At 47.7% G+C, this 9,148-nt stretch overlaps 1 protein-coding gene and 1 long non-coding RNA gene across 2 annotated transcripts in view; one reads left to right on the forward strand and one right to left on the reverse strand.

Annotated features, from left to right (window-relative positions):
• Window positions 1-9,148, forward strand: part of LOC142803543 (neprilysin-1-like) — a 153,934-nt gene that overhangs the window by 41,008 nt on the left and 103,778 nt on the right. The gene's annotated exons all lie outside the window — the stretch shown is intronic.
• The window catches only part of LOC142803542 (uncharacterized), a 21,308-nt gene continuing 12,310 nt past the window's right edge, over window positions 151-9,148 (reverse strand). The window contains exon 2 of the long non-coding RNA XR_012894160.1: window positions 151-277. This is a non-coding gene — a long non-coding RNA (uncharacterized LOC142803542). The remainder of the gene's footprint in view (window positions 278-9,148) is intronic.

Below are 9,148 nucleotides of genomic sequence, written 5' to 3' on the forward strand. Positions count from 1 at the left end.
CAATAAAGGCGTTAGCTGAATCCCCCCTAACTCTTTGTACAACTATCGGTACAGAGTGCATACAAATAGGTAACCGTTAGTAATCCGGAGATTATATGAGACGTGGCGAAATTGTCCAGCATAATTTGGCGGACAGTCTCAAGTCATGTATGGGACTTCAAATATCTTTTATTAGAAAGGTATACAACAATGTATCTTGAAAGCGCTCTATGAAGCAGCACAAACGCCCAGGCTTACGAAGAGGCCAAAGCGTAGATTGAGCACGCCACAGTAATTACTGGAAAGAAAGAGGGTCGGTGAAACCTTAAGACAAAAAAAACAAGGTCGAGGGACAAACGCATGCTTTAGTCAACGTAAATACCGCTTGAGTATGAGCAGCGCGTGCATCGGATGTCATGATACTCACTGATCATGAGGGGTAATGCATTGCATTAAAAAAAGCGAATGCGCCTGGTGAAATTATAAACTCACGCAAGCGGATGACATCATGAATTATTCATGTATAACGTGGCCACTGCAAGCACAGTACCAGAATTATTGGTGATATTTTAAATTAACTTTTGGCGTTTAGAGGGCGTGTTCATGCTCATGATGGTAGTGACACTGTAACGAGGTGATAACAAGTCTTGAAAAAGGAATGTGACCTTGCCTGACGATATATAGCACGAAAACAAAACGATGACAAAGAGACAAGAAGGTCACGAAGGACACGAGCACAAAGACAAGAAGGGCCTTCGCGCCCTTCTTGTCTCTGTGTCGTCGTTTTGTTTTCGTGCTATAACTATCGGCGTGCCATACCAACTAGCCCAAGCTGCCACACTTCTAAGTGACCTTGCCCCCATTGGAGAAATCTATCGTTCAAATGTTTTAGCAATGAAAAAAGTGCAAGTATAATGTAAGAGGAAAAGTCTTAGGTACAAGCAATAAATCACTGCAAGAACCAAGAATATAGTCGTTGGGGACGCGCAGGAAACCGTACGACATGAATGATTTCAGGTTGCGGACGCCACCGTTGAGAGTTCGTGCTGTTGGTGACGACCTCATAATCCAGGGCACCAAGCCGTCGAACTATCTATCTATCTATCTATCTATCTATCTATCTATCTATCTATCTATCTATCTATCTATCTATCTATCTATCTATCTATCTATCTATCTATCTATCTATCTATCTATCTATCTATCTATCTATCTATCTATCGATCTATCTATCTATCTATCTATCTATCTAAGATATCTATCTATCTATCTATCTATCTATCTATCTAACTATCTATATATCTATCTATCTATCGATCTATTTATCTATCTATCTATCTATCTATCTATCTATCTATCTATCTATCTATCTATCTATCTATCGGCCTACTACTTTTATCTCTCCTGGCCGTTTCAATAATGTTATTGATACCAAACTTGGCATGGCATATCAGGATTGTATTAAGAGCTTATTTGACTAATCATAATATAAAAATTATGACATACATGTCGTGAATGTCATAATTTACATTTCATAATCCTGATGCTCTCGCGGTGGTTTCGTTCACATGTCTTGTTTCAAAACTGGTATAGTATGACATGATTGCATGGTGAACGCAAGCGACAGACCCTAACAAGAATATTGTGACAGGCGTGTCACGTAACAACTTGACTACAAGGCAGGCTCATAATGCTCTCGCACCGCGCCACGATGGTCTACTGGCTATGGTACTCGGCTGCTGACCCGCAGGTCGCTAGTTCAAATCCCGGCTGCGGCGCTGCATTTCCGATGGAGGCGGAGATATTGTTGGCACGTGTGCTCAGATCTGGGTGCACGTTAAAGAACCCTAGGTGGTCGAAATTTCCGGAGCCCTCCACTACGGCGTCCATCATGATGATATGGTCAATTTGGGACGTTAAATCCCACATATCAATCAATGATGCGTTCGCGGGCGTTTCTCTAGTGTTACATATACCATATTCAGTATTACGGTACGTGAATGGAAGACGGCGACATGTGACTGGTGCAAACATGGTAATCATAAGATGCGTGTCATGTAACAACAGGACTACATGTCACGCTCATGATGCGCTGGCGGCCGTGTCACTAGCTTTACTTGCACCAATTTTCATATTACGGGACATTATTACATGACGAAGGTAGCCCCACCACGGTGGTGTAGTGGCTTATGTACTCGGCTGCACACCCGCAGGTCGCGGGAACAAATTCCGGTGGTGGCGGCTTCATTTTCGTTGGAGGCGGCATTGTTGTAAGTCTGTGTGCTCAGATTTGGGGGCACGTTAAAGAATATCAGGTGGTCAAAATTTACGGAGCCCTCCACTAAGGCGTCCCTCATAATCATATGGTGGTTTTGGGACGTTAAACCCCACATATCAATCAATGATGCGTTCGCGGGCGTTTCGCTAGTGTTACATATACCATATTGAGTATTACGGTACGTAAATGGATGACGACGACATGTGACTGGTGCAAACATGATAATCATAAGATGCGTGTCATGTAACAACAGGACTACATGTCACGCTCATGATGCGCTGGCGGCCGTGTCACTAGCTTGACTTGCACCAATTTTCTTATTACCGGACAATATTACATGACGAAGGTAGCCCCACCGCGGTGGTGTAGTGGCTAATGTACTCGGCTGCACACCCGCAGGTCGCGGGAACAAATCCCGGTGGCGGCGGCTTCATTTTTGTTGGAGGCGGCAATGTTGTAAGTCTGTGTGCTCAGATTTGGGGGCACGTTAAAGAATCCCAGGTGGTCAAAATTTACGGAGCCCTCCACTACGACGTCCCTCATAATCATTAGGTGGTTCTGGACGTTAAACCCCACATATCACCATCATGACGAAGGTATGATACTGGTGCAAACTTCATGAACATGATATGCCTGTCATGTAACAACGTGACTACATGCTACGCGCATGATGTGCTCGCGGCCGTTTCAAAAGCTTTACATGTACCAAAATCGTTAATACGTGACGCGAACGCACGACTCGGGTAAATAAACATACAAACATCATAATCACGGCATGCTTGTCATCTAACAACATGACTACATACTACACTAATGTTGCGCTCGAAGCCATTTCGCTAGCCTTACATATCCCATAGTTGGTTTTACGTGACGCCAATTGATGAAAAAAATATGTCACAAATGCAAACAAGATAAATAATACATTTACTACGTGTGTTAGACCTATATTTGAGTACGCTTGCCAACTATGGGATCCATTGGAAGTTAGTCTCATTTCTCAAATTGAAGCTATCCAAAACAGAATAGTCAGGTACGTACTAGGCAGGTACAGTAGGATGGACAGTGTCACAATGATGAAAAAAAGAATTGAATTGGGGATTGTTGTCTGCGCGAAGATGAAAGTTAAGGCTAAAACAATTTTTTAAATATATAATAACAAGGTAGGCATAGACAACGATAAATATTTGAATACACCTTACCTCTGTTTCTATACGTAATGATCACAAACACAAAATCCGTCAATACTGGCCCAGGACGTGCATGTTTGCGAATTCTAATTTTTCCGAAGTGTGTAGCCGAATGGAACAAGATCTCTGAAGGACAAGTCTGTTGAGTATATGAAAATTTATTTGTATCTGTTGTAAAATTCCCTGCTGTAACGCAAAAGCGCGATGAGGGGTAATTCTTAATAAAAAAAGAAAAATACTCGCAGGTGCGCATCGCTCTGTGTTGTTTTGACCCATGCACGTTGACCCAACCAGACAAGCCGCCGCCGGATGACAGCGTACCACCCACAGACCGACGGCCTCACCAAGCGGCTGAATAAGACCATCGCCGACATGCTGGCGATGTACGTCGATGTCGAACGCAAGACGTGGGACGCCATTTTTCCGTACGTGACCTTCGCATACAACACGGTGGTGCAGGAGACGACACAGATACCATACAAATTGATTTACGGAAGGAGCTCGGCAATTAGGCTCCACGCCATGTTACCCAACGTCACCGACGAAGAAAACGTCGATGTTAGTGAGTACCTTCACCGCGCCGAAGAAGTTTGAGAACTCGCGCGCCTCCGTATCAAGAACCAACATATGACTGACAGCTGCCGTTAAAATCATCGACGACGCTTCGTGGAATACCAGCCCGGTGAACGTGTTTGGGTGTGGACGCGGATACTCAGGGAAAAGCTTCTCAGTGAAAAGCTTCTGCGACAATACATCGGACCGTACAGGGTGGTTTCACGTCTCGGCTCACTGAATTTTGAGGTTGTCCCCGACAGCATCATGAATTCTCACCAACGCTGATCCTGAACTCAAGTCGACCATGTCACACGCCTCAAACAGTTTCATGCGCGTTAACGAACTTATACAGTGTAATTTTTTGCTGTATGAAAGCTGTGTTGTATTTATTGCTTGTACTTTGTTGCATTATTGTTGTACTTTGATCATCCGGTAAAGCATCGGGACGATGCCTTTTTCAGAGGTGGGCAATGCCACGTTCCTTTTCGAGAGTTTTGTCATCGCCCCAATACACTACGCAATTCTCAGCGCAAACCGCGCCCTCGGTCTTCGAGAAACTTTAGGACTGCGGTAGGTCATTTTTATAGGATCAGCCCACTCCACGAACAATACAAATTATTATGAAGCCTACGTCACCGCTAGTGATAACGCTAGAACATTTCATGGCAAGTGTATAAATGCTGACGAGCTTCGCTGCTTGTCACTTGATCGACGGCTGACGACCCGTTCACCGCTATCAGTGCAGGTCTGCTACTGTGATACGTCTTTCTGTTTACCGGGCATAAGTTCGTCAAAATGAACCGTTAAACCTTCAACGTACTGTCTGCTTTTTTGTCAACGTCACGACCCTGTGACAATAGCAAGCCACTACTATCCCGCTGTGGAATAGTTGGGTTCAGCTTTAGATAGCGACAGGCTAGCATAACTCATCACCCCTTCCAATCCGTCAGTCCTTTGCGCAAGAAGAGCACGAAGTCCTATGCTGCTATCGTCAGAGTGTACTTTTTTTGTGTATTCGTCAAACTGTAGTAGTACCGGTGGTGTCTGGGGGCACTGTTAAATTGCTGCAATGCTTCCTCTTGTGCCGCTTCCCACATGAGTTTTACGCTGGTTTTCGTGCGGTGAGTTAGCAGTTCATGATCTGTGAAACTATTTTTACGAAGTTCCTCTATTAGGCGCACAATCCAAAAAATCGGTGCACAGCCATCTTGCCAGTGGGCCGTGGGAATTCAGCAGTGGCGGCTGTTTTCCACGGGGTGTGACGTACTGAGAAAGTATTGAGTCTTGCCAATGACCTGTCCTGCGAACAAGAGCTCCTCGGCATGAAGTAGTACCTTTTGGCTTCAGGGTAAGTCCAGAGGTCTTCATAGCTTGAAGCCACGCTTCAAGGTGCTGGAGATGCTCATTGAAGCTTAAAGAAAACACGATGACGTTATCTGAGAACACGAGGCAAGTCTCCCATTATAATCCAGCCGGTATGGTAGCCATACCAAACTGGAACGTTGCAGGTGCCGAGCGACGTCGAAACGACATGACCTTGAACTCAAAAAGGCCATGTGGTCTGATGAAGACAGTATTCTCTCAATCTTTTTCGTCAACCTCGATTTGCCAATAGCGGGTCTTGACATCACTCCACAAAATGTACTTCGCACTGTGGAGTCGGTTCAAGGCTTCATCTATGCGTGCGAGAGGGCACACGTGTTTCGTGATTTTGTTCAGGTGGCGGCAATTGACGCAAAAACGCAGTGTCCCGTTCTTCTTCTTCAATAATACCACGTGTGACGCCCACGGACAAATAGATGGCTGAATGGGGTCGTCACGTAGCATTTCGTCGACTTGTTTCTTCACGGCGTCGCGTTCGCGCGTCGAAACTCACTCGTAACCCAGGCTTTGTTGAACAGATCGTGCACTTTCTTCTGGTATGATGCGATGTTTCTCGACTGGTGTTTGGGAAATTCTCGATGTTGACGAGAAGCAGGCCTTAAATTGCAAGAGCAGGGACTTGAGCTTGTCTTAATGGCACTTCGAAAGGCTCGGATTCACGTCAAAATCTAGTTCGGGACCTGGATTTGTTGAAGCGAATTCGGCAGCGCTGAAGAGGGTGAAAGAATTGCTTGGATCCATGAATTTGTTGATATAGGTTTCTATCGTACCAACGTTGACGTGCATGTATTCACGGCTGAAGTTTGTCGGCACCATTTTTGCTTTCTTGCCTCGCAACTCAGCTCTGCTTTTTGCGGCGCAAATCTGACTGTTTAAAAGTGGGTACTGATCACCCTCGATGACGCCTTCGAGGTATTCAGCTTCATCGGTCCTGACGGAAATGACAACGCTTGAGAAAGTAGGCACAATGAGATGCTCTTTTCTTTAATTCCTTGCGTTGTTCTCTGGCGCCGTGTATGGCAGCGCTTTGTCTAAGGTTTCTGTAATATTTCAGATCTCAGGTTGATGATGGCACCATAATGAGTTAAGAAGTCTAATTATAATAGCGCGTTCCTGGGGCATATTTGTAGCCCTGTAGGATACCAAAGCCCACAGGATAAATGCCGTTGTTTATTAAGGCTCTGGCCGTGCGAATTCCAACCGGCATGATGAGGTGTCCTCCAGCAGTCTGGATTTCAGGTGAATTTCAAGCAATCTTTAGTTTCTCTAAACGATGCAATGATAATGCAATAGTTGTCCCCAGTGTCAATGGGAGCGTTGACGCTGGGACCGTCAATAAGAACGTCGAGATCGCCTGTTTATCGTCTTGCGTTGCGGGTGGGTCGTGGCCTTTGATCACGGCTATGTGAATTTTTTTTCCGCTGCTTCCATGTTGCATCGCCAGTTCTTCTGGCTGTGAAAATTAGACGTCGGAGCTTCTATTGCGTTCCGGCAGCTTCTTGGGGTTTCCTTACGTCCTTCTTGTCAGCGGTAGAGGATCTTAGGTAGTTCGACGTACAGCAACGGAACGTTCATCAATTTCTGACCTTAGTTTCCTGAATAAGGGCTTGGAGATCGGCCCCGAGCAGGGGAGGCGTGCTGGCTGCGATGTGGTGAGGCGTAGTGGCCTAGCGAAGGAGATTGTAAAGATCCTCGGGGCGTTCCTTGCGCCCCTGCGAGGTAGTTGACGATGTGATGTGGTCTCTCGCCAAGCTGGGAAGAGGGTGCGTTCACAGCAAATCTACACAGGCTCATATGATGATACTGGCATCAGCAGTAGGTGTGGCTTGCTTCCCCGCAGAGATAGCAGAACGGGCGGTTGTCAGGAGCACGCCAAACTCAGTGCGCATGGCACTGTCCAGCAGGCTAATGGTATTGTAGGCTTATGCCACAGGAGCGAAAGAGAGACACGCCTGAACGATAACCGATGCCAGCCCGGAACGTGAGGAGTGGCTTCACGTGCCACGGCCTAGTGCCTTCTTTATTTTCTTCTGTCGCCATCGCGCGCTCTCCGGTTTGCGCGCCGCCCGAACGAGGGCGCCACAGGGCCCCCCGTGTAGACTGGAAGTCGGAATGTGTGACATGCCGTTTGTGGTATTCCAACGGAAGATTAGTCGTAGATGAGAGGCTTTCTAGGGCGGTCTCCAGGTACGCCAGCTTGAGTCGGTCCAAGCTGACTGTCTCTTCACGGCCGTTCTGAAGTAGAGTGGCCGTTTTGGGGGTGCGGTGAAGGACGCGGAATAGGCCGTCGTAGGCTGGTGTCAAAGGTGGTCTTACCGCGTCGTGGCGCACGAAAACATGAGTTGCAGTGGCCAGATCAGGGTGGACGAATATGGTCTTGTGTTCGGAAGGTCTGGGTGGAGTGGGCCGGAGGTCTTGAACGCAGTCGAGGAGGCGTTGTAGGAATTGCTGTGGCCGGTCTGGTAGCTTCGTTGACGTGAAGAAGTCTCCCGGAAGCCGTAAAGAAGTGCTATACACCAGCTCTGCTGTTGAGCACTGCAGGTCTGCCCGTATGACAGCTCGTAAACCTAAGAGCACCAGTGGCAAGGCATCAACCCAGATGGCTCTATTGGGGCGGGTAGTCAAGGCGGTCTTCAGTTGTCGGTGAAGGCATTCCACCATGCCGTTGGCACAGGGATGATAAGCCGTGGTACGGCAATGTCTGGATCTGAGGATGCAATTAAGGCAAGTAAACAGCGAGGACTCAAACTGACGTCCACGGTCTGTTGTCACGGTGCCAGGACAGCCAAAACGGGATACCCACGTAGAAATGAAAACGCGGGCAACTGTCTCGGCTGTGATATCTTGAATTGGAACAGCCTCTGGCCAGCGTGTGAAGCGATCGACCATGGTCAATATATAACGGTACCCCTGAGACTCTGGTAGAGGGCCCACAATGTCTAGATGAACATGGTCGAAACGACGGCCGGGTGGAAGGAAAGGTTGGGGCGGCGTCTTAGTATGAGAGGAGACCTTTGTCATCGGGCAGGGCAGGCACATGCGCGTCCAAGTGCGCACATCTTCGTTGATTCCGTGCCAGACATAGCGCTGGGTGAGAAGACGCTGAGTAGCCCGAATGCCAGGGTGACAGATGTCGTGTAAGGAGTGGAAAACGGTGCGTCGTAATGAAGCGAGAACGAAGGGGTGGGGAAGGTCAGCTGAGACATCGCACCACAAGCGCTCAGATGATAATGGATGAGGCACCAGGCGTAGTCGAAAAGCGGCAAGCTCTCTATCATCCTGCTGTGCCGAGGAGAATGAGGCCCAGTCGATGGTTGGCGGTGGAGAGTCAACCGCGGCTATACGAGAAAGGGCATCTGCGGCGGTGTTGTCAGCTCCTTTCACGTGGCGGATGTCAGTCGTGAACTCCGATATATAATCCAGATGGCGGCGTTCACGAGGCACGTACTTGGATGAGTTATTGCGGAAAACATACGCCAGTGGCTTATGATCAGTCAGCACGTAAAACGAGCATCCTTCCAGGAAATGCCGAAAGTGCTGTATTGCAGCGTAGATGGCTAGTAATTCCCGGCCAAAGACGCTGTAGCGGGTCTCAGCGGGAAGTAGCTTCCGAGAGTAAAACGACAAGGGTCTCCACTCGGAGTTAATGCACTGCTGTAAGACGGCTCCGACGGCCACGCTGGATGCGTCCACCATCAATCGAGTAGGGGCGTTGCTGCCTGGATGAATGAGAAGCACGGCGTTAGCAACCGCTTGCTTAACAGCA

This window comes from Rhipicephalus microplus, chromosome 3 (genome assembly GCF_043290135.1).
Source record: "Rhipicephalus microplus isolate Deutch F79 chromosome 3, USDA_Rmic, whole genome shotgun sequence".
NCBI lineage: Eukaryota > Metazoa > Arthropoda > Arachnida > Ixodida > Ixodidae > Rhipicephalus > Rhipicephalus microplus.